Source organism: Lissotriton vulgaris, chromosome 3_1 (genome assembly GCF_964263255.1).
Source record: "Lissotriton vulgaris chromosome 3_1, aLisVul1.2, whole genome shotgun sequence".
Taxonomy (NCBI): Eukaryota; Metazoa; Chordata; class Amphibia; order Caudata; family Salamandridae; genus Lissotriton; species Lissotriton vulgaris.
The window spans coordinates 1,649,642,225-1,649,669,315 of NC_141689.1; positions in this window are offsets into that span (position 1 = coordinate 1,649,642,225).

Below are 27,091 nucleotides of genomic sequence, written 5' to 3' on the forward strand. Positions count from 1 at the left end.
TATATGTGGATGCGTACGACTCGGGAAAGCTGCATCCATATCTCAAGGAGGCCCTACTGGTGACTCTGTTGAAACCGGATAAGCCTCTGAATAAATGTGAATCGTATAGGCCACTTTTGATAATTAATATTGATGCAAAAATTATTGCGAAAATGATTGCAACTAGGATACAACCGCTAGTTCCCCTATTGGTTCTGCCTGACCAGTCCGGATTCATCACAGCGCTTTCCACTACACATAGGGCTAGATGTAGGTAATTCCCATTTACAGACTCTTAAATACCGAATTTTGCCGAATCAGTATTTAAGAGTCTGTAAATGGGAAGGGGGCAAAAGTAGGTAATTCCGAAATTAGGAATACCAAACCTGTAAGATTCGTATTTACCAATTCGGTAAATACTGAATCGGTATTGCCCATTGATTCCTATAGGCCTTGAAGCCCATTGGAATCAATGGGAAATACCGATTTGGTATTTACCGAATCGGTAAATACCGAATCCTGCAAGGGGTGTCACTTTGACACCCTCTAGCACCCCAAGTACAGGCTTGTGTGACATATGGCACACATACATGCCCTAAGGGCATGTCTGTGTGTCACATGGCACAGGTGTGCATGCACAGATATGCATGCACACCTGAATTCGGTATTTTACTACACAATAGGATTGTGTGGTAAAATACCGACTCTTAAGGGCCTGTAGCACTCTTAGGAGTGTCAGCTACATATGGATTTACCAATTCGGTAAATATACCGATTCGGTATTTTACCGAATCGGTATATTTACCGAATGGGTAAAATTACAGAATCGGTAAAATTACCGATTCGGTAGGCCCCCTACATCTGAAAAGCCTAATACCGGACGGAAACGGCCAAAATCGGCCATTTCCGACCGGTATTAGGGCTCCTACATCTGGCCCAATATCTTTGAACTATTTTCTCCACTTTACATTACTTTGACCCTGATTTCCAAGCTGTTGCTGTGTTGCTCGACACAGCAAAATCTTTTGATTCCCTTCAATGGCCATACATGTTCACAGTTCTGAACCGGATGGGTATTCCTCCCTTTTTTAAGAATGGATTAGAGTGCTCTATGAAAAACCAGTTACTAGGGTGAGGGTGACTGGGTGGGTGTCGTCTCCGATTCCGATTGAGGGTGGCACGTGGCAGGGGTGCCCACTGTCACCAATGTTATTTTCGCTTGCCCTTGAGCCCCTAGCTCGCAAACTTTGGCAAAAGCATGGGGCAGCGGCTTTGAGATTCTGATAGAGACCGCTGGTCATTTCTCTGTACGCGGATGACATGCTACTTTATGTATGCTACTGTATGTACGTGAACCGGAGGTATATTTGCCTGATCTGCTCCGGGAATATATTAAATTCAAATGGTTCTCTGGCCTCGGGATCAACTGGTCGAAATCGGTGGTGTTTCCCCTAACGGTACGCACAGAAGAGTTTGAGTTGGAGTAGCTGCTGACTTAGACGTCGGACCACGTGAAGTATCTAGGGGTTTGAGTGCATAGAGACCCAGAGGTAGTAGTTTCGGAGAACTATGGCTGTGCGATCACGTGTATCACAGAGCATGCTGAGCGGTGGGCGCATCTGCCCCTCTCCTTGGCGGATAGAATAGCAGTTGTCACAATGTCCTTTCTCCCCAAGCTGCTGTACTTTTTTGTCAATATCCCTATTAAATTGAATATGGCACTATCAAAACTCTCCAGTCCGCGTTAACAACATTTGTTTGGAGTGGAAAGAAGCCCATATGTAGGTGGGATCTTCTAGTGCAGCCATTTGTGAGGGGCTATTTTGAGGCTCCGAATTTCAGATTATACTATTTATGTGCTCAGTTTCAATTTGCACATTATTGGCATTTCCCACAATGGTTTCAACCCCATGTGGCGATAGAAGCTGATGCAGTGCTTCCAATGGTGGTGCAAGCAGCAACTCTGTTGGGGGGCACCGGTGGCACGAGGACTGAGATCAACCCAGTACAATGTACGGCATGGTCTTGGCGGAAACTGGCGGAAAGAGCGCAACTATCTTATCTTTATGCTCCATTGCTGCGGAGCATGAGAAGCGAGCTCTGAGTGAAATGGTCAAAGTAGATATCTTATGGTTAGGGGATCTATATACGAAGGGTCAATTTAAATCACTGCAGGAGGCTTCATGTTCGGCTTCACTTATACAAGAGTGCGACTGGCCATTAAGGCTGTCTACCCAGACTTCCAGACTGAACCCACAACTCTACAGGCATTCCAGGCGATGCTGGTGGGAGAAGAGTGACAAGGTCTAATCACCAAACTTTACAATGCGTCTTTGCGAGAACTTGAGCAGCAGGAGCACCACTTATTTGTTAAATGGCAGGTAGTGCTGGGAAATACTCTCTCCCCGAATGTGCGGACTAACTGTGGTACCCTCACTGGCTGCCTAACAGCTAATTGTAACCTAAGAATAATTCATTTTAAATTCATGCATCAATTATATTATACCTCTATGCAGCTCTTTAAGTATGGCTTGTGAGAAAATGCCAATTGTGTAAGGTGTGGCATGGCAGGCGCAGATTTTTTACATGTGGCATGGCAATGTATGTGTGTGTTTGCCTTTTGGTCTGACGTGACAAAATTGCTAACTGATGTCATTCTGGAACCAGCTCACTGCACCCCTGAACTCTGCCTACTGGGGTATGTAAAATGCTTCAAACTTTGTAACAGATGCATAGTTGCACTGTGTATCCTGTTCGTGAAGAGATCTGTGGCGTAATGCTGTGGTGCGAAAGCCACTCCGACAAAAAAACAATGTCTCTGTGATCTGCTGTACCGCAAATCTCAGTTACAGACTTATGAGGAGGAGTTGCCTGAGACTTCTCGCCCCAAAGATTTCTGGGCCCCGATTACTGCATATTTGTTGACTAGACCAGACTTATTATAGATTTGTATGAAGACTACCCAAGTTTTTACACATTTTGGAGCTGGTTCCCTGTTCTGGCTCACTCACGATCCTCAGTGTTGCTCTATGGTGGGAGTTCACTTATGCCTTAATGCCTTCGTTGATGGATATAGTAACAGCTTTATTGGTAGGCCCTGTATCAGGTCATTACTGCTATATTTTTGTATATGTGCAATTATTGAACCAAATGTACGTATTCATTATTTTAGATCTCTATTTGTTTTGCCTGCGGGAAGGGTGGGGGGAGGGAGGGTTGGGGGTTGATTGCTATGACTCTATTGTAACAGTATTCTTGTTAACTGATGTCATTCTTTTGACGAAAATCAATAAACATATTAAAAAAAGAATCCAATCAAAGTAAAATATTTTCTAGTGGTATAGCACTAGATGTAAAACAAACCAGTATTTTATTAAAAATCCTTTAGGTGTCATCAGTCTGTTAAGGATGTATTTTGTCATTTGCTTTTAAAAGTGAATGTAAACTTGAAACATTTTACACATATGCCATGATAGTTCACAAAAAGATCTGCTGCAAATGAAACACATTTGAAGGAAAACACCCATTTATTTTTCTATGCTAAAGGATTGCGTAAATATGAATAATTAGTTATTGAGAAAGAATTTAACAGTTCATAAAACATGGCATTCTAAAATTAAAATAATATATATATTTATGTATATATATGTACATATATATATATATATATATATATATATATATATATATATATATATATATATATATATATATTACCTACTGGCTATCGCCAGTAGGTATATATAGTTAGAATTTTTTCTCTATGGGACTTTTGAAAATTCTATGTCTAATAACTTTGGCGTTTGTGGACGGAATCGGCTGAAATTTTCAGGAAAATGGCACATTTTGATTCTGAGCAGCCCCTGAAAATTTGGGGGGGTTTCGTCAAGGGGGGGCCGAGAAAAAAGGGGGGTCCCAAAACGCGTTTTTTGCATTGAGTTTTCCATAGGGCGGTTGGACTCACTTTTAGCTCGAACGGCTGAATGGATTTGCACGAAACTTGGCAAAATTGTAGGGACTGTTAGCCCGATGTGCCTTTGCTAGGTCTCAATATATGTGCTCCAGTAGTTTTTGAGAAATTAACGTTCAAACCAAGATATATATCTGTAACAGCGCTCTGGGCAGCGATCCGGTCCGCTTACTTTTCGCTTATCGGAACTTTGCGCGCAGAAAGCTGATTGGCTCTCCGGTGTCTGTCAACATTCTAAACAGTCCGGAGCGGACGCCATCTTGTCTCTCGGTAGGATCGAGAGAGAAGAAGAGGTGGAAAACGAAAGGGGAATTTAATGAAAGGGGGCAAGGTATCCCCCTCTTGACCCCCTAGGAATGTTGTTGGGGTTATTAAAGGGTCCCGTGGGGAAAATAAAAAAAAAAATGATTTTTCACGGTAGAAGCGCTTCACGGGCCGCGAACTGGGCCGCAAACTGGTAGCGAAACGGGAATTCGCCATTTTGTGCTTCGTTAATTAAATTACTAGGTATAAGGGGGTGCGGGAGACGTATCCTAATCCCCTTACTAGTTATAAGTGGGTGCGGGAGACGTATCCTAATCCCCTATGTTTCCTGAGGGTGGCTGAGGAGGCTGATATATGTTGATACATCTCTTCCAGCGGCTGTGCGTGAGCTTTTTTTTTTTTTTTGCTGCGTGACAGTCCGGAGCGGCCGCCATCTTGTCTCTCGGTAGGATCGAGAGAGAAGAAAAGGTGAAAAACTAAGGGGGAATTTAATGAAAGGGGGCAAGGTATCCCCCTCTTCACCCCCTAGGAATGTTGTTGGGGTTATTAAAGGGTCCCGTGGGGAACATAAAAAAAAATGATTTTTCACGGTAGAAGCGCTTCACGGGCCGCGAACTGGGCCGCAAACTGGTAGCGAAACGGGAATTCGCCATTTTGTGCTTCGTTAATTAAATTACTAGGTATAAGGGGGTGCGGGAGACGTATCCTAATCCCCTATGTTTCCTGAGGGTGGCTGAGGAGGCTGATATATGTTGATACATCTCTTCCAGCGGCTGCGCCATCTTGCCTTTTTTTCGAATGGCACAATTTTGTCGTGCACGGCAGCCATTTTAGATGCCAGGCTGGTCCCAGGATATCACCTAACCCTGCGGATGTAGTTTATGGCCCCAGCTGTAGAGAATTCAGACATGCCAATCCTCCTGATTTAGGCGTGTGACTACTGATTTCAGTGCTAGTCTCCCGCCTCCCGATTTCTGCAAGCAAAAACCCGGGGGCATATTACGAACAACTAGCGATAATTTTTGTCTCTAACTTGTTTAGAGACAAAAATTATCGCCGCACATCGGCGATTTTTATCGCAGATAAACCTTGCTATTATCGCAGAAAAGTCAGCGATATTCATGTATTATTGACCTAATGCTCTTAGCCATGTTATCCACCTCCCATTGGATAACATGGCTAAGAACTGCTCAGGGCAGGTGTTAGATTTTGGAGATATTCGCGCTTAGCGCGAATATCTCCAAAAGTTGGTAATAGAAGGTAGCGATGTTAGGGACTGTTTCCAGTCGCTAACATCTTGGCACGCCACTTTGCATGTCATTAGTGATAAATATCACTGACATGCAAAGCGGGGCCCAAGATGGTCGCTATCTCCTTTTAGCTGTCACTAACTGGTGTTAGCGACAGCTTGGTAATAGGGAGATAATTTTATCTCCGCTTTCATGGCTTTTAAAGCCAAAAAAGCGGAGATAAACCCCCTTGATAATATGCCCCACGATTCCTTGGGGGTTTCAGCCGACAGGGCTTGCTATTGTGTTACATGGTAATTTTTCCATGAAACGTCAGAGGGTCGATGCAGGGGTTCTAGAAGAGGTGATAAACCATTTAAGCCTCATGAACAAGCGCATGGTCTTTTAAAGATTTGTGAAGTACTCGGGGCGGCGGTGTGTGTGTGCCCTCTTTCAGGAGCGGGCGGGGGGGCACTGCCAGCAACTTGCCAGGTCAGGTAGTGTTCAACACGTGCATCACCCTTTCTCTGCCTGCTATTGCGCTCCATGCTTCGGAAAGGTAAGAAAAAGAACGTGCATTTGAGTTTGAAATGTCCGATCCTGCAGCAGCACACTTCCAAAGCCCACACATGACAATAACCCGATTCAAGGCCCCATTCACCCGTTTTTCAAAAAATAGATAACACTCCAACAAATTAAGGTTATAAAACTTTATTAACTTTTAACGATAATGAACAGAACAAAAACTAAAAACATTTAAACATTTCTTAACACAAAAAGCAACAATGGTTAGAAGCTGTCTTTTGTGCGAATAGTCCCAAGGCAGCACAACGTGCAGAGTTCTGGACGGCACCCAGGTGATGTCGCCTGGGTGCCGCACTGGTTTAGGGATCCTACAATGCTGCTCCGAAAATTGGCGTGGGGCGTCCCGGGTGGGGCGGGGGGAGGCCTCGTCAGTAGCGGTCTGTTGTGCGAATAGTCCCAAGGCAGCACAACGTGCAGAGTTCTGGACAGCACCCAGGTGATGTCGCCTGGGTGCCGCACTGGTTTAGGGATCCTACAATGCAGCACAGAAAAACAGCGTGGGGCGTCCCGGGTGGTGCGGGGGGAGGCCTCGTCAGTAGCGGTCTGTGTCCAGTGTCACATGGCTGACACAACATGTACGACAGGCACCCAGGTGATGTCCAGTAAACTGCCGCACTGGTTTTGGTATCCTACAATGCTGCTCCGAAAATTGGCGTGCGGCGGCCCGGGGGGGGGGGGGAGGCGGCGTGAACGGGCCTAGCTGAGTTGTGCTCGCTCTTGCGGCCACAGCGTCTCGCTCACCATGTTGTGGAGTTGCTCCCACTCTTGCAGTGCAGCGATAGGCGGCTGCCACATGGCTGTCAAAATGGCGGACGGCTCCTCGGTTTTGGGCCTGGTCCACTGAAATGGCCCTGGGACACCTTGGAACTCGGACGCTTGCCTGCTAGGGCTTGGGCTCCATTCTCGAAAAGCGTCCCCTCAGCCGTGAAGATTGTATAAAAGTCTTGGGGGCCCCCGACTCCCGCAGTCTTCCGGTGGGGAGCGGCTGCCATGATTGCTCGCGGAATGACCACGACGGAGCCACGAGATGGTGGTGCTCTCATGCTGACGCCAGCTTCAGTCTGAATGATCCAGAAACAAGGTGGGGCTTTCATCGTTTGGGAAAAAAAATGTTCTAAACCAATGAAAAGTGTTATTTTTAGGTCATATGACCAAGCCTTCCATTTTTAGGAAACCAAAAGTAAAATGAACCAATGAAAAGTTTTATAAACAAGTCACATGACCTGTTCTGCGGCATAGGGCTACAAAAAGCGTAGAAAATCCGTTGGCACGTGAGGCGGCGTCAGTAGCGGACCGATGTGCGAATAGGCCGAAGGCAGCACAACGCGTCGAGATCCGGATGGCACCGAGGTGGTGTCCAGCAAATTGCCGCACTGGTGTGGCCATCCTACAATGCTGCGCCGAAAGACGGCGTGTCCAGCTGAGTTGCGGTCACTGTCAGTAGCGGACCGATGTGCGAATAGGCCGAAGGCAGCACAACGCGTCGAGATCCGGATGGCACCGAGGTGGTGTCCAGCAAATTGCCGCACTGGTGTGGCCATCCTACAATGCTGCGCCGAAAGACGGCGTGTCCAGCTGAGTTGCGGTCACTGTTGCGGTACAGTGACTCGAACGCGCCGAGATCCGGATGGCACCGAGGTGGTGTCCAGCAAATTGCCGCACTGGTGTGGCCATCCTACAATGCTGCGCCGAAAGACGGCGTGTCCAGCTGAGTTGCGGTCACTGTTGCGGTACAGTGACTCGAACGCGCCGAGATCCGGATGGCACCGAGGTGGTGTCCAGCAAATTGCCGCACTGGTGTGGCCATCCTACAATGCTGCGCCGAAAGACGGCGTGTCCAGCTGAATTGCGGTCACTGTTGCGGTACAGTGACTCGAACGCGCCGAGATCCGGATGGCACAGAGGTGGTGTCTAGCAAATTGCCGCACTGGTGTGGCCATCCTACAATGCTGCGCCGAAAGACGGCGTGTCCAGCTGAGTTGCGGTCACTGTTGCGGTACAGTGAGTCGAACGCGCCGAGATCTGGATGGCCAAGTTTCAAGTTTCATCTGGCAGTTTTTCTCCATCCCTCCTGGATCAAAGAAGGTGAATGCTATGCTGTCCTATGGCAACATGAGCATCAACCTGATGAATACGGCATTCGAAAATCATAAATGCCCTAATGCACCCAAGAAGTAATTTTTTTTTTGCTCCAGTTGAGCCGTTTTCAATGCCTGTTTTTTGTTGTTTCCCCTCCATCAAGAACAAAACAAAAATACAAGGCGCTAAGATCCGAATGGCAAGTCCTGGATGTTGAGTGCCTCAGTTGAGAGTTCTGAGCAGTGCATGTAAGACTATCTGAAGTTTATTATAAGAATCAGAGTAAGTTGAAGACTGTCTGAAGCTTATTTGCACCTGCTGCAGCTTCACTAGGTCCGGCGGAACTTTTTGCCTTTTCTTTTCTGCTTCTTTTCCTACAATGCGTTTCATCTGAAGACACGACCAGGTCCCTGAATGTGTGCAGGGGGACGCTATTGATTGAATGAAAATGGCGGCTTGACACAAAGCTGACTCAAGCGTTACTGTTGGTGCTATACAGACAAAAATTGGTTTTCAGTTTGTACATTCTTCAGGTTTTTTTTTTCCATTCAAGTCTGATTGAGAGTTTGTAGAAAAATGGCTTCAGATTTACCACATACTACTCTTCAACATTCTTCCTAAATGTAACAATGTGAAACTCGAGAACGGCTGTTTCTGTTTCCTTTCAAAATGCTGCCACCAATATTTTCTGAATGGAAGACACCATCTTGTAGCATAAAGGGCCGAAAGGGGTTCTGGTCTGGCCGATGGTTGGTGGAGACATTTTGACTATATCTTGGACCTGCCCGGCCTCGCCCAAAATGGCGCCGGTATAAATGGGACTCGTAACTCCTTGCCCGCAAATGTATATCTAGAAAATGTTATTGTAAGTGGCCCTGTCGTATTTTAATTACAAAATGTACGTCCACCGATTCCGCAACTGTTAGACACCTTTGTTCTTGTCACCTAATGGCCCGCTCGTTACGTTCTTCTACAGTGTAAATGTCTCCTCATCATATACGATTTCAGTTTGCTCCGTGGCCGGCCCACGTGGTTATAGGCCCGTATTTGTATACTGACATTTTCACAATAAAGGTTTTTAAAACAAAACTCGGTAGTAGTATTTACATTTGTAAAGTTTTTACTTTTAGTGACTGTTTTCGAATCAGTAAAAGGCAAGTGAAATAAAGCAGTCCAATTACATGACGGATAAAAGGTATAATATGTAGGAACGCAGTAAAGATAAATGGTCAAGGGCAGTTGTGTTTTCCACTCCTGCAACATAAAGTGATCGATAAGAATCTGATAATCAGGCGTATCGGCGACTAAGATAGCAGGCCGAATCTCTTTTACTCAACGGCTCCGTCATTGAAGGAAGAAACGCCCTTTTTCTCGAAAAAGGAATATATTTTACTTGCAAGACAGTTGTAAATTTTCCGGGAAAGTACATTAGCCTGGAATATTATAACATATGTTTGAAAAAAAAATATTGTTCGAAAATAATAAAAAGCGTAATTTTTAGGTCATATGACCAAGCTTTTCATCATTAAATTAACAAAAGTAAAATGAACCAATGAAAAGTTTTATTAACAAGTCACATGACCTGTTATGCTTACGTTACGCGCTGCGCGCCGCGCCTCGGATCACTTCCGGGTGCGCTAACGCGGCGTGTCATAAAACGCATTACGCGACAACGTAGGTCAAGAATATAGTCAAAATGTCTCCACCAACCAGCGTTCACAACACAACCCCTTTCAGCAGTCCAAAAAGTTCTGTTAAATGACAACAGAGGGGACAGGCAACAAGAACCATCAGTCAAAGAGGGGAGGGCAAGTTCTTCTCTTCCGGGTCATGTTGGGGCGCTACCGGAACTGATCGAATTGGTAGTCTACAGTGTTTCTGGATGTTTCAGACTAAAGCTGGCGTCAGCATGAGACCACTACCATCTCGTAGCTCCGTCGTGGCCATTCCACGAGCAATCATGGCAGCCGCTCCCCACCAGAAGCCTGCGGGAGTCGGAGGCCCCCAAGACTTTTGTAGAATCTTCACGGCTGAGGGGACGCTTTTCGAGAATGGGACCCAAGCCCTAGCAGACAAGCGTCCGAGTTCCAAGGTGTCCCAGGGCCATTTTAGTGGACCAGGCCCAAAACCGAAGAGCCGGCCGCCATTTTGAGAGTCCTGTGGCAGCCGCCTATCGCTGCACCGCAAGAGCGGGCGCATCTAAACTACATGGTGAGCGAGACGCTGTAGTCGCAAGAGCGGGCGGTAAACAGCTGAATGGCGGAAGAGGCACAGTGTAGCAAAAGCGGGCGGAATGGCAACTAAAACGATAAAGGGGCGCCCCACTACAGCTTGTCTTCAGGTCAAACGGATTGTGGGACAAGGTCCAGAATTGAAGAGTCATCAAAAGGCAAAAAGTTCCGCCGGACCCCGGGAGCCGGCCGCCTATGTCGGGGGCGATCTCAGGCTACACCAGTGCTATAAGACTTGGGGAGGGTGTCGGAGCCAAGCGTCTTCTCCGAGTCCATGGCCATCACACCGCCCCTCAGGGGCCTCCGTCAAGCTGTTTAGGAAGGTAACATATCACATTGTTTTCTAATGCAGTCAGGTCCACAAACGACACTCACTTACTTTGAGAATAGTGAAGCTGCAGTAGGTGGAAATAAGCTTCAGACAGTGTTACAAGCAGTGCTCAGAACTCTTAACTATGGCACCCAACATCCAGAACTTATGCTATTTGAGAATGGTAGTGACATCGAAGCATCTCAGGGACCAAAACCATTAACGTACTTTCACGTATGAAAATCTTACTTGGGGAGGGGGCAGGAGCGAAGCGCCCCCTCCCAGTCAGCGCCACCACACCGTATGTTGAAAATCTGAAGCCATCGTTCTACAAAGTCAACCAAACTTGGATTGAAAAATCTAGAAAAATGTACAAACTGAAAACCAGTTTTGGTCTGCATAGCATCAGTAGCAACGCTTGAGTCAGCTTTGTGTCAAGCCGCCATTTTGATTCAACAAAACACAGGCATTGAAAAAGGCTGAAATTCAGAACTCTAAACTATGGCACCCAACATCCAGGAGCTTGCCATCTGGATCTTGGAGCCTTGTGCTGTTTTCGATCTATTCACACATCGGTCCACTACTGACATCATCTTATAAAACAACGTTATGTAAATAGTTTTTTAATAAAATGTTTTACCCTGTTTCTTTGCTGGTGTGTTGTCTATATTTTTAATATTTGCATAGGGTTTGTCGTTATTTTGTGCGGTATGGGTGATGGAGCCGAGCTGTCTTACAGCCCTCATGGTGTGGAGCTCAGTTCATCTCACTATTTTCGTATTTCTCATGAAGGGTTGTTCCTAATATTTCTATTTTAGCGAGGTCAAAAAGAGATCTAATTAGTGGCCTACTGATTTTGCTCGATTACTTTTATTATTTTACACGATTTTTCACTATCTGCAAAGACTAAACAGAGTATTGCGACTTTGTGCTTGTTTGTAAATAGAGAATGATCCAAAGAGAACCAATTCTAAAACAGTAAATGCTTGGACAACAATCAATCAAATGGAGAGACAAGGAGGCACGACGGATTACAACGGGGGTAAAGGCCTGCGTTAACTACCCTTCAGTATCTGCAAAGAGAGAGTACTACTAAGACAAAAGAGGGGAGGGGGGGGGGTGCAGCGTTCAAAGCACATCAGCGTGCATAAATACGAAAATGTTTTTATCTATCACGTACTTGACATTTTAAAGCTTTTCATATTTGCTATTAAAAAACCAATGAAATTCACAGAAAAAACCATAGGTTATAGTGGATATATAGTTAGAAATTTGCATTTACAAAACCTTGAAAATTCAATGAAAAAACCATAGGTTATAGGCCATATATAGTTAGGAATTAGCATTTACAAAACCTTATTTTACTCGCATAAAACCATTGAAATTCCATATATAGTTAGAAGCGCTAACTATATATCGCGCACCCGCAATCCACTGCTGATGATGTCACATATTACATCATTCATGACATGGTCAGTGACATCACTGATGACATCACTGATGACATCTCAAATGACATCACTGATGACAACTCAAATGACATCACTGATGACATCTCAAATGACATCACTGATGACATCACTGATGACAACTCAAATGACATCACTGATGACATCTCATTTGTCATCACTGATCACATCACTTATGTGATAATACAATGAACCTCTTCAGACTCTAATATAACCTTACATACACTCAGTATAAACAGACACTCACAGACTGTCACTCATCCATGGAGTTACTCACACACCTACTCAGTCATGCAAAGAATCAATCACACCTCCATTTCCTCAACTATAAAGTTATACACATCTTACTTATTCAAACATATAATAACACATATTTATTCTCTTATATAATCCCTGATACAAGCTCACAGTGATCGATACAGCCACTCACACATTCACTGGCTCTTATGTTCAGTTATTTATATATCTCAACTCTCACATGTATTGTGTTTTACATACGTACTTACTTGCTCATGTAGCAATGAGAAATCCATTCACTCACCAACACACCCATGCATAGTCAACCGCCCATATAGCTGTTTCCACATGCACTCTTGAACTCATACTCCTAGTGAATCAACTGCTTACACATCTATGCACAGAGTCACGCACCTCCCAGCCACCCACACACACACTCAGCCTCCCATTCAAATACTTGGGCAACCAATCAATAACCCATATGGCCACTCTTATAGCTACTGATCAACACATGCAGCAGCTTACACAACAACAAACATACTGATGCACAAATTAAGACAGTTTAGTCACTAACCCATGCACTCAGTGAGACACATTTAATCACTCACTCATACAGTCAGTAATGCACCTACTAAATTCTTCATCCAGACACTTATACATCCACTCATTCTTCAATATGTGAAACATATTTTAACTTTACAGAAACATACAGTCACTGGGTGTTGTCATCAGTGATGTCATCAGTGATGTCATTTGAGATGTCATCAGTGATGTCATCAGTGATGTCACTGACCATGTCATGAATGATGTAATATGTGACATCATCAGCAGTGGATTGCGGGTGCGCGATATATAGTTAGCGCTTCTAACTATATATGGAATTTCAATGGTTTTATGCGAGTAAAATAAGGTTTTGTAAATGCTAATTCCTAACTATATATGGCCTATAACCTATGGTTTTTTCATTGAATTTTCAAGGTTTTGTAAATGCAAATTTCTAACTATATATCCACTATAACCTATGGTTTTTTCTGTGAATATATATATATATATATATATATATATATATATATATATGTATATATATATATATATATATATATATATATATATATATATATATATATATATGAGAACACAGAATTCCCTCTCTCCGGATCTGCGAATGCGGCAAAGCCTCCACGCCAACCACAGGAAGGAAAAACGGACCACCAATTCAGCAAGCATATTTTCTTTATTTCATTTCACAAGCCATTATCAGCGACGCGTTTCGAGCACGAGTGCCCTTGTTCACGCTGCAGTGAAGGAATAAAGCAATCACAAGCCATTTTTAAATGCAGTGCACCTGTATGTGTTACCGCCCCCTGGTGGTGATTTGCCATATCACGTGAGTGATAAAAGTGAAAAAAGACTATCACTGCAACATCAATATATCTCGAGCACACTTAGAGGAGCTGATCACAGGTTAAATCCAGGATTGTGTAAAAGAGTTATTAAAATAAACAAAGTAACTGGTTAAATCCATATATTAACTCGATCCTTCACTATCATGATTAGATAAACAATAAATTGTATATAAATTGATGTTACTTATACAGTGGTAGGGATCTAAAATTTACAGAAACCAGTAAACTATAGCATAGTGTGCAAAATTCAGCAATGTAGTAGTAGCAGCAAATAGACCTTAATAAAGTGCATGTGTGAAAAAAGTGCAAAAATAGTGATTGTGACGAAAAAATATATATATACATATGAAAGTGCATGATGAGCTGCATTACCACCAGACAAGAGAAGCCAAATTAGCAATTATTTCATAATTCAGAGCCCTGAATTAAAAATGATCATAAATATATATAGGTTATCAGTGTCATAAATGGTAAAAGTTAATATCAAAAAGTGTAAAAAAGTGTTAAAAAACGGGTGTGGATGTATACAAAAGTTGCTAAAACTATCAGTATTTACAAACCAAAAGGACAGATCACGTTGTCATAAATACATAGATAACTGGCGCAGATGTGCAAATTGCAGGTTCATGAAGTGCTAGTAAAGTGCAAAGTCAAAAAGTTATCATATATACACAGGAATAAGTATTTACAAATTTACAACACGACTAAAATGGAAAAAGGTGTTAATTTCTAAGTACACACATAGGGAACCTAACTTGTGTAAAATAAATGGTCTAGCAGATAAACGAACTACGTAATGAGATGTGGGCACATTCATCTAAATATCACAAATAGGGAACCTAACTTGCGATATTTGTACTCCTGCAGTAGATGTCAATGAGAGATGAAAGAAATATTAAGGATGGAAATTTATTCTAGATAGTGATGCATCTCTTCAATATTGTTGAGCCCGTTGGGCCAACGGCTATCTAGCTCTAGGATGAATCTTGATTCCAACTTCCTCAATAACAACTCTCTGTTGCTGCCTTTCCTTAACAAGCGTACGGAACCGATTACAAAATAAGAGAGGCAAGACAAATCTCTTTTATGGGTGTGATCGAAATGCCTTGCGACCGGATAAGCCGGGTCGTTGTGGAGTATGGCTCGTAAATGCTGTAGTATGCGCATATGTACCTGGAGTTTGGTACTCCCCACGTACCGAAGTCCGCAGGCGCATACCAAAACGTACACGGCATAGTCAGTTTTGCAGGAGTAATTGCCCAATATAGGTTTATCTACAGAACTAAATGGAGTCGTGTAGTGGGTAGTGGACATGCCGAATTTGCATGCCCGGCAGCTGGAACATTTGAAAAACCCCCTAGAGGGTTGTAGCCAAGTAGCTTTAGTTTTTAATTCAGGCGCATGAGTGTCTAAGTAGCTACCCATGGTTTTTGCTCTCCTGAAGGTCACTTGAGGAGCAGGAGGTAATACTGAATTGAGAACATGATCACTTAAGACTATCGGCCAATTCTTGTTAAGGATAGCCTTAATCTTTTTTTCTTCCCTACTAAAGGTAGTGATCATTCGAGGGCCAGAATCTAGGGACTTACTGGTAGTGGGGTTCTCAATATCAGGATTGTTATCTGGAAACAGGCTTTCTCTTGTGCAGGATAAGGATTTTTTATAGGCTTTTTCTAGCACTGCCTCTGAATATCCGCTAGCTTTAAGGCGGGAATTAAGATCCTTTAAACATAGTTCGTAATCAGAGGTGGAGCTGCATATTCTTTTAAGCCTTAACATTTCACCGTAAGTGATGCCTGTAATAGTGTGTCTTGGGTGCATACTAGTAGAATGTAATGTGGCATTTCCAGCTGTCTTTTTCCTGTGTAGAGTGGTATTGACTTTGTTATTTTTTATGTACACTTCTACATCTAGAAATTGAATTTTCTCTTTTTCTACATGTGCAGTAAAGTTAAGGTTGAGATTATTCTGATTGATGTCATCAATAAATTCGATTGCTTCAGCCTTAGTGCCCTGCCAGGCTATGAAAATGTCGTCAATATAACGTAAAAAACTGATGACATGATTGTCCATCCAAGCTTTGTGGCGTGTCATGAGGACCTGCTCCTCCCACCAGCCTACGTGTAAACACGCATAGCTGGGAGAGAAGCAGGCCCCCATTGCCACACCCCTAAGCTGCCGAAATATGTCCTTGCCAAAAGAAAAGAAATTGTGATGGAGACACCATTACATTGAATTAAGTATGACCTTGTTATGTTCGTAGAGTTTGATGGAGCGCTTAGATAAAAAGTGTTTTACAGCCAAGAGTCCTTGCTCATGATTTATTCTGGTGTAAAGCGCTTCCACATCAAGAGAGATGAGCCACATGTCTGGATTCCATGCGATATTCTAGATTTTCCTGATAAAGTCACTGGTGTCTCTTACGAAGCTGGGTAATTCCTTGACAAAGTCTTGGAGAAAGAAGTCGATGTATTCTCCCACCTTTTCCCCCACACTTCCAATGGCAGACACTATAGGTCTGCCAGGCACGGGTGTGACGGCTTTATGGATTTTTGGTATCAGATACAAAGAGGGCAGTATGGGGTGGTTAATGCACATGAATTTAAATTCTTCAGACGAGATGTAACAGTATTCTTGTTAACTGATGTCATTCTTTTGACGAAAATCAATAAACATATTTCATTTCATTTCAAAAATCTTTATTTCGATCACTGATCATAAAAGATGCATAGTATTTGTACACAGTAAAAAAATGATTAAACATAGTGTGATCCAATGATTAAGAACATTTTAAGAAAAAAGGAACATGGGGTACAGTAAAAGCAGAAAAATTTCAGGGGTACTATTATATAAGTCTTTTCAGTGCTCGATTCCGGATGAACCACATGGAGGTCAAAAATTTTGAAAGGGCGAAAACCACAACGGGAGAGAGGTCTGACTTTCAAATTCTATAGGCAGGTTGAAAAGATCTGAAGCCCAAGTTTTTGAGTAACGGGACTAGCCAGTATTTCCTACTCCTCTCGTAGCCCTTACAGAAGAAGACGGCATGGACATCATCTTCTTTCTGATGAGCACACACTGGGCAGAGTTCTGTGGTGGATCGTGATTTCCATGACGCTGTGAATGAAGCTAGAGGGAGGCATCCATACCTCCACTGTAGAAATAATTTTCTCGTAAGTGTGGGGGAGATTGAGTCAAGAGCACTTTCAAGATGATAAGAGACTTTCGCATTGAGGAACAAGTGTGTCAAGGATCCTTCTCTCGTGGCATCAATAGCTTTTGTCAGCATCATTTCATAATATGCTCTCACGAGTACTTTCTTTGGAGTATTTACACAAAAGTTTAGTGGATCCCTCCATAGTTCCGAGAAACCCATCTCCTCAAGCATTGCCCTGACATAAATCATCCATGGAATTCGTTTGGCGTTCCTTAGCTCTAAAAATTCCTGTAATTCCTCTCTGTAGCTTGTAAGGTCTGGGCTACACCACAGGCGCCTCCAAAAGGTTAGCGGTTTGAGACCCAGCTCTTCTGTTATAGATCGAATTATAAACATATTAAAAAAAGAATCCAATCAAAGTAAAATATTTTCTAGTGGTATAGCACTAGATGTAAAACAAACCAGTATTTTAATAAAAATCCTTTAGGTGTCATCAGTCTGTTAAGGATGTATTTTGTCATTTGCTTTTAAAAGTGAATGTAAACTTGAAAAATTTTACACATATGCCATGATAGTTCACAAAAAGATCTGCTGCAAATGAAACACATTTGAAGGAAAACACCCATTTATTTTTCTATGCTAAAGGATTGCGTAAATATGAATAATTAGTTATTGAGAAAGAATTTAACAGTTCATAAAACATAAAACATGGCATTCTAAAATTAAAATAATATATATATTTATGTATATATATATATATATATATATATATATATATATATATATATATATATATATATATATATATATATATATATATATATATATATATATATATATATATATATATATATATATATATAGTAAGTTCCACACCTCCTCTGACGTTGCCGGGACTCCAGGACAGCAGTGCACCCCAGGGTCGGAGGTTGCCCTGTCTTACAATAACAGTTTCCCAAAGCACAACAGATGCTGATGCACTCCACCCCAAAGATGTATTACCACTCCATGGTTGTGTTTGCAAAAAAAGCGGGTTTATTTAATTCATGATTTTCAGCATGGTATATCAAGAATGATGGAAAAAACACCCAACGAGTTTCGACGAAGAGCTCGTCTTGCTCACAAGTAACACCCATGTCTCATGCAATTCATTAAATAAAGTTCATACAAAGTGACATCACACACAAAAGGGTAATCAACATAGGTGAAGGACTTCACATTGAGTATCATTGCAAGCAGCGGACATCTTAGCAAGGGGTTTTCTCTAAGTAACACCTATTGAGCGATATCTTAATTTTGTAATAAACACACATATTGTACACCATTTGAATTCATGGCAAAGAAATAACTGCCTTGATGATATCAGGCATCAGAGACTGGCACCTAGACTTTTATAATTCACTGCATCGTACAGGGCCAACAATTGAAATAAACCATTAATAATCATTTATTGTTGTAGTTGCAAATAACCCCAGTGAGAAATAATTAAATCTTCTATCCCAAGTGGGAGAGTTATTTTATATAGGTCATACCTCTGAATTGGAACATCAACAACGACTGTTCAAAACAAATTAACCAACTGTTTGTTGTTCTTCATTTAGTCATGGTGAAACCACACACAGGAAAATAATTCTGAGAATCCCAAGTGGGAAAATTATCAGTTCAACACAGTGATAGCAAATAACTAGATGTCAATTTGATAGTTCATTTCAAAGTGTCCAAATGCTTGTTGTTCTCCACAATGTCATATCTTGCTTGCTCTGTCGCCTGAACAAAACAAAAGAAAACCAGCTCAATCAAACATATCGAAGAGGATAAGTGTCTTACATTCAAGCCCAAACTTGCAACGATTACAGATACAAAATACGGTGATCAATGTAGTTACGTGAAGATTAAAAACAAAGACTCAGCCAAAGCGTAGGAGGCTTAATTAAGGTCACAGTAAAAACAAGGAAAATTAGAGCACTCATGTTGTTAGTTCAAAAAATGAATAAATAAACCAAAGAGAATCTCAAGCCAAGTCACTCCCCCAAATGCCACACCAGTTTCTCCTCAGAGTTCAGCCCACCTAGAATCTTGGTGTCTAGATTTACAATGAAGTGGCTCTCCAATTGTTGCAGTTTCCGTATCCTGTCACCTCCTCTTTTCATTGGGGGGACACGGTCAATAACGAAAAACTTCAACAAATTGCGATTGCTTTTGTGATGTTCTTCGAAATGTCTAGCAATCGAAGACAGTTGATCCTTGTTTTGGATTGCCCTCATGTGCTCAAGAATACGTTTCTTGGCCGGGAACATCGTGCTCCCCAAATATTTCTTTGCACACGGGCAAATCAAAACATATACACAGTAATCTGACAAGCAAGACAGATGTTTCTTGATGGTTCTATCTCTATCTTCCACTGGAAAGTGGACCTTCTTCACGTTGGTACTGAATTTGCATGCCTTGCATGCCATGCAGGTGAAGAACCCTTCTATGTCAGATTTTTTACTTTTAAGGGAACTAACATCATTCCTACTGAGTTTGTCCTTCAAGGAACTGGCTTTGCGATAAGAGACATCTGGATTACAACTTAATGCATCATTAAGGGTTGATTCAGTACTGAGGACTTTCCAGTGTTTCCTTAAGCTCTTTTGCACTTGCCATGATTTAGAGTGGTAAGTGGCTACAAATCTGATCTTATTGCCATCTAAATTAGATGATTTTTCTTTGGGCACTAGTAGTTCTGCATGACTAATTGCACTAGCTTTTTCATACGCTGCCTTGATAATGTTGACATTATATCCTCTTTCAATAAAGCGTTCAGTCATACACTCGCCCTCTTTGATAAAGTCCTGTTCAGAGCTACAATTTCTCCGGGCCCGGAGGAATTCACCAAATGGTATGCTCCGAATGAGAGATTTCGGATGGCCACTGTCTGCATGTAACAGAGTGTTACCAGCAGTTTCTTTCCTGAAAGCTTGGTGACAAGTTTCTTGTTTGACACCTGAACAGTCAGATCTAAGAATTCCATTGTGCTGTCACTTATTTTCCCTTCTAGGCTTAGGTTCAGAGTGTTATGATTGAGTGTCTGAATGAATTGTTCTGCCAATGTGCGTGGACCGTCCCAGATGATAAACAGATCGTCAATGTATCGCAGCCAAAGTATCACATGGCTGCGATACAGATCTTGGGTCCGGGCAACTTGCTGCTCCCAGCTTGCCATGAACAGATTTGCAAAGCTGGGAGTAAAACAAGTTCCCATCGCATATATATATCCATACTAATATAATAAAGAGAGAGCCCAAACCTTTGAGGCGGGTAATCTCTGGAACCACAGCACCAATCACAACACCCAATACAGCGTTGGAACGGGCAGTTGCAGCAGAAGGACATAGGCTATGCAGACGCCCACCGTATACATTTAAAAGGTAAAAGAACCGTGCCAGCAAAGTAGTCCCTTGTGGGCGTGTCTGCATTGTGCTGTGGGCGTGTACTGGAGGCGTGACAAATGCTGGGGGCGTGTTGTACGTTCCGCCCTTCATGCCATGTCACACAGGCTGTGTGCTAATCCCACCCTGCTCCCTTTAAACACCCCTGCACCCCATAATCATAACCCACCCTTACTCCTTAAAATACCCCAACACCTTTAAACACTAACCCATCTTAACCCTATAAATATACCCTGTGCCCCAAAACCCAAACCTATCCCTAAACCCTAAAAATACCCCTGTAACCCAAAACCCAAACCTAGCCCTGACCCCTATAAATACCCCTGTACCTCAAAACCCAAACCTACCCCTGAACCCTAAAAATACCCCTGTACCTCAAACCCAAACCTAGCCCTGAACCATAAAAATACCACTGTACCCCAAAACCCAAACCTACCCCTGAACCCTAAAATACCCCTGTACCCCAAAACCCAAACCATAGCCCTGAACCCTTTAAATACCCCTGTACCCCAAAACCCAAACCTACCCCTGAACCCTAAAAATACCCCTGTACCCCAAAACCCAAACCTAGCCCTGAACCCTAAAAATAACCCTGTACCCCAAAAATAACCCTGTACCCCAAAAATAACCCTGTACCCCAAATCCCAAACCTACCCCTGAACCCTAAAATACCCCTGTAGCCAAAAACCCAAACCTAGCCCTGAACCCTAAAAATACCCATGTCATTCGAGATGTCATCAGTGATGTCATCAGTGATGTCACTGACCATGTCATGAATGATGTAATATGTGACATCATCAGCAGTGGATTGCGGGTGCGCGATATATTGTTAGTGCAACTAACTATATATGCGAATTTCAATGGTTTTGTGCGAGTAAAATAAGGTTTTGTAAATGCTAATCTCTAACTATATATGGTCTATAACCTATGGTTTTTTAATTGAATTTTCAAGGTTTTGTAAATGCTAATTCCTAACTATATATGGTCTATAACCTATGGTTTTTTCAGTGAATATATATATATATATATATATATATATATATATATATATATATATATATATATATATATATATATATATATATTATATATATATATATATATATATATATATATATATATATACTAGCAGTCTGTCCCGACGTTGTCCGGGTATGAATTGCTGCCGGCCAGTAGTATATTGTTTTGTAGGATTTTGTTTTGATAGGATTTTGATAGGATTTCTTATCTGTGACAGGTCTGTGAAACGCTCCGATTCACAGTGCACTGCTGATGCACTTAAGAGTGTGCGCTAAGTAGTGTGTGAACTCGAGTTTCCCTACTTTATTTTTCCTTGCAATATTATATAGCTCGAACTCGAAAACTTGGCATGAGCACAATTTACATTACAGAAGAACACATTCATTTGTGGTAGGCACGGAGAGACAAAACGATTTGCCTGGAATCACAGGATGTTGAGCTGATGCCGAGATTCGAACGTAGCTCCCCAGCTCTAAAGTTCGCAATTCTAGAACTTGTGGCGGGAGGTGTGTCTAAAAGTGTATGCCGGTGCTGGCCATCAATGAGAGAGACCTGTGCATTTTTTTAATGGGTGGTGAAAAAATATGAGTATGTTGCTGGAGATGTGGGCGGTCGTGCCACCAATGTACTTACCGGGGGAGGGTAAACACCCATTATTCCGCAACTTTCTTTCCGCATACAATCACTCCTCATATTTTCATTACTAAAGTACCATGACTCCGCAAAGCCATTATAACGCATGGCATTACATTTTTTATGCATTTACCACGCATACATTTACAACGAAATTCGTTGTAAATGCATGAATGATAAAAGCATGCTTTTTTAAAATGTTTGGATAAGGTAAGTATGGGTATAGGGGTGTATGTTTTGGGGTACTGGGGTATATGGTTTTGGGTGTTTGGGTATTTTAAGGGTTCAGATATAGTTTTGGGTTATGGGGTACAGGGGTAATTTAGGGTTAAGGGATAGGTATGGATTTTGGGGTACAGGGGTATTTTTAGAGTTCAGGGCAAGGTTAGGGTTTTTGGGTATAGGGGTATTTTTAGGGTTCGGGGGTAGGTTTGGGTTTTGGGGTACAGGGGTATTTTTTAATGGTTCAGGGCTAGGTTTTGGTTTTGGGGTACAGGGGTATTTTTAGTTAATCCCTAACTATATATGGTCTATAACCTATGGTTTTTTAATTGAATTTTCAAGGTTTTGTAAATGCTAATTCCTAACCATATATGGTCTATAACCTATGGTTATTTCAGTAAATTTCAATGTTTTTTTAAAAGCTAATATCTATAGCTGTAAAATATATTCTTTATTACGTGACGTATCACGTAGCCACGTGAGACGCCTCATGACGCGTCACATAACCGTGACGTATCGGCTCTGCAGCGCAAACAAAACCTGTAACGTAAGCGCGCCGGAGCACGCTTACAGATATATATATATTTTTTTAACCTTAATTAGACAAAATCCACACGTGCACATTTCTTGAGGCCTTGCAAAGGCACATCAAACAAACAATCCCTACAATTTTGCCAAGTTTGGTGGAAATCTATTACCTTAAATTTTATTTTACTGTTTCTCTTGGTTTTCCCCTTGTTACACTTACCGGAACGCTACCCGGTACGCAAACCGGATGCTCCAAAAACACAAGATGGCGGACTCCCGTTACGCTGCCGGTTAGCTGCCCGGTTCGCGTACCGGGAAGCGCCTCTATGGCGAAAAATCGCAATTTTTTTTACATTAATTTTTTGCCCCGCGGGGCACTTTAATATCCCCCTCATCAATCCTAGGGGGTCAGGAGGGGTCTACCTTGCCCCCTTTCCTTCATTTTCCCCTTCGTTTTTCACCACCTCTTGTCTCTTGATCCTACCGAGAGACAAGATGGCAGCCGCTCCGGACTGTTTACAATGTTGACAGCCAATCAGCTTCTCCTCAGACTCCCATTACGCTGCCGGTTAGCTGCCCGGTTAGCTGCCCGGTTCGCGTACCGGGACGCGCCTCTACGGTGAAAAATCGCAAAAATATTTTTTTTTTTTTTGTCCCGTGGGGCACTTTAATATCCCCCTCATCAATCCTAGGGGGTCAGGAGGGGTCTACCTTGCCCCCTTTCCTTCATTTCCCCCTTCGTTTTTCACCACCTCTTGTCTCTCGATCCTACCGAGAGACAAGATGGCGGCCGCTCCGGACTGTTTAGAATGTTGACAGACACCGGAGAGCCAATCAGCTTCGCTTCGCGAAGTTCCATTACGCGTCAGGTAGCGAACCGGGGCGCTAACCGGAGCGCTGTCACAGATATATCTGTTTTTTAAAACGTTAATTTCTCAAAATCCACTGGAGCACATATATTGAGACATAGCAAAGGCGCGTCGGGCAAACCATATCTACAATTTTGCCAAGTTTCGTGAAAATCCATTCAGCCGTTCGAGCTAAAAGTGAGTCCAACCGCCCTATGGAAAACTCAATGTTAAAAACACGTTTTGGGACCCCCTTTTTTCTTGGCCCCCGCTTGACGAAAGCCCCCCCAGATTTTCAGGGGCTGCTCAGAAACAAAATGTGCCATTTTCCTGAAAATTTCAGCCAATTCCGTCCCCAAACGCCAAAGTTATTCGACATAGAATTTTCTGAAATCCCATAGGAAAAAAATTATAACTATATATACCTACTGGCGACTGCCAGTAGGTAATATATATATATATATATATATATATATATATATATATATATATATACTGAAAAAACCATAGGTTATAGACCATATATAGTTAGGAATTCGCATTTACAAAACCTTATTTTACTCACACAAAACCATTGAAATTCCATATATAGTTAGTTGCACTAACTATATATCGCGCACCCGCAATCCACTGCTGATGATGTCACATATTACATCATTCATGACATGGTCAGTGACATCACTGATGACATCACTGATGACATCTCAAATGACATCACTGATGACATCTCAAATGACATCACTGATGACATCACTGATGACATCTCATTTGACATTACTGATCACATCACTGATGATATCATTCATGTGATAATACGATGAACCTCTTCAGACTCTAATATAACCTTAGATACAATCAGTGTAAACAGACACTCACAGACTGTCACTCATCCATGGAGTTACTCACACACCTAGTCAGTCATGCAAAGAATCAATCACACCTCCATTTCCTCAACTATACAGTTATACAAACTTTACTTATTCAAACATATACTAACACATATTTACTCTCTTATACAATCCCTGATACAAGTTCACAATGATCCATACAGCCACTCACACATTCACTGGCTCTTATGCACAGTTATTTATATATGTCAACTCTCACATGTACTGTGTTTTACATATGTACTTACTATGACATGTAGCACTGAGATATCCATTCACTCACCAATACACTCATGCACACAGTCAACCGCCCATACAGCTGTTTCCACATGCACTTTTGAAACCATACATCTAGTGAATCAACTGCTCACACATCTATGCACAGAGTCATACACCTCCCAGCCACCCACACACACACTCAGTCTCCCATACAAATACTTGGGCAACCAATCAATAACCCATATAGTTACTCATATAGCTACTTATCAACACATGCAACAGTTTACAGAACAACAGACATAATGATGCACAAATTAAGACAGTTTAGTCACTAACCCATGCACTCAGTGAGACACATTTAATCACTCACTCATACAGTCAGTCATGCACCTACTAAATCCTTCATCCAGACACTTATCAGCAGTGGATTGCGGGTGCGCGATATATAGTTAGTGCAACTAACTATATATGGAATTTCAATGGTTTTGTGTGAGTAAAATAAGGTTTTGTAAATGCGAATTCCTAACTATATATGGTCTATAACCTATGGTTTTTTAATTGAATTTTCAAGGTTTTGTAAATGCTAATTCCTAACTATATATGGTCTATAACCTATGGTTATTTCAGTAAATTTCAATGTTTTTTTAAAAGCTAATATCTATAGCTGTAAAATATATTCTTTATTACGTGACGTATCACGTAGCCACGTGAGACGCCTCATGACGCGTCACATAATCGTGACGTATCGGCTCTGCAGCGCAAACAAAACCTGTAACGTAAGCGCGCCGGAGCACGCTTACAGATATATATATTTTTTTTAACCTTAATTAGACAAAATCCACACGTGCACATATCTTGAGGCCTTGCAAAGGCACATCAAACAAACAATCCCTACAATTTTGCCAAGTTTGGTGGAAATCTATTACCTTAAATTTTATTTTACTGTTTCTCTTGGTTTTCCCCTTGTTACACTTACCGGAACGCTACACGGGCCGGTACGCAAACCGGATGCTCCAAAAACACAAGATGGCGGACTCCCGTTACGCTGCCGGTTAGCTGCCCGGTTCGCGTACCGGGAAGCGCCTCTATGGCGAAAAATCGCAATTTTTTTTAAATTAATTTTTTGCCCCGCGGGGCACTTTAATATCCCCCTCATCAATCCTAGGGGGTCAGGAGGGGTCTACCTTGCCCCCTTTCCTTCATTTCCCCCTTCGTTTTTCACCACCTCTTGTCTCTTGATCCTACCGAGAGACAAGATGGCAGCCGCTCCGGACTGTTTACAATGTTGACAGCCAATCAGCTTCTCCTCAGACTCCCATTACGCTGCCGGTTAGCTGCCCGGTTAGCTGCCCGGTTCGCGTACCGGGACGCGCCTCTACGGCGAAAAATCGCAAACATTTTTTTTTATTTTTTGTCCCGTGGGGCACTTTAATATCCCCCTCATCAATCCTAGGGGGTCAGGAGGGGTCTACCTTGCCCCCTTTCCTTCATTTCCCCCTTCGTTTTTCACCGCCTCTTGTCTCTCGATCCTACCGAGAGACAAGATGGCGGCCGCTCCGGACTGTTTAGAATGTTGACAGACACCGGAGAGCCAATCAGCTTCGCTTCGCGAAGTTCCATTACGCGTCAGGTAGCGAACCGGGGCGCTAACCGGAGCGCTGTCACAGATATATCTGTTTTTTAAAACATTAATTTCTCAAAATCCACTGGAGCACATATATTGAGACATAGCAAAGGCGCGTCGGGCAAACCATATCTACAATTTTGCCAAGTTTCGTGAAAATCCATTCAGCCGTTCGAGCTAAAAGTGAGTCCAACCGCCCTATGGAAAACTCAATGTTAAAAACACGTTTTGGGACCCCCTTTTTTCTTGGCCCCCGCTTGACGAAACCCCCCCCCCAGATTTTCAGGGGCTGCTCAGAAACAAAATGTGCCATTTTCCTGAAAATTTCAGCCAATTCCGTCCACAAACGCCAAAGTTATTCCACATAGAATTTTCTGAAATCCCATAGGAAAAAAATCCTAACTATATATACCTACTGGCGACTATATATGGTTATAGACCATATATAGTTAGGAATTCGCATTTACAAAACCTTATTTTACTCACACAAAACCATTGAAATTCCATATATAGTTAGTTGCACTAACTATATATCGCGCACCCTCAATCCACTGCTGATGATGTCACATATTACATCATTCATGACATGGTCAGTGACATCACTGATGACATCACTGATGACATCTCAAATGACATCACTGATGACATCTCAAATGACATCACTGATGACATCTCATTTGACATTACTGATCACATCACTGATGATATCATTCATGTCATAATACGATGAACCTCTTCAGACTCTAATATAACCTTAGATACA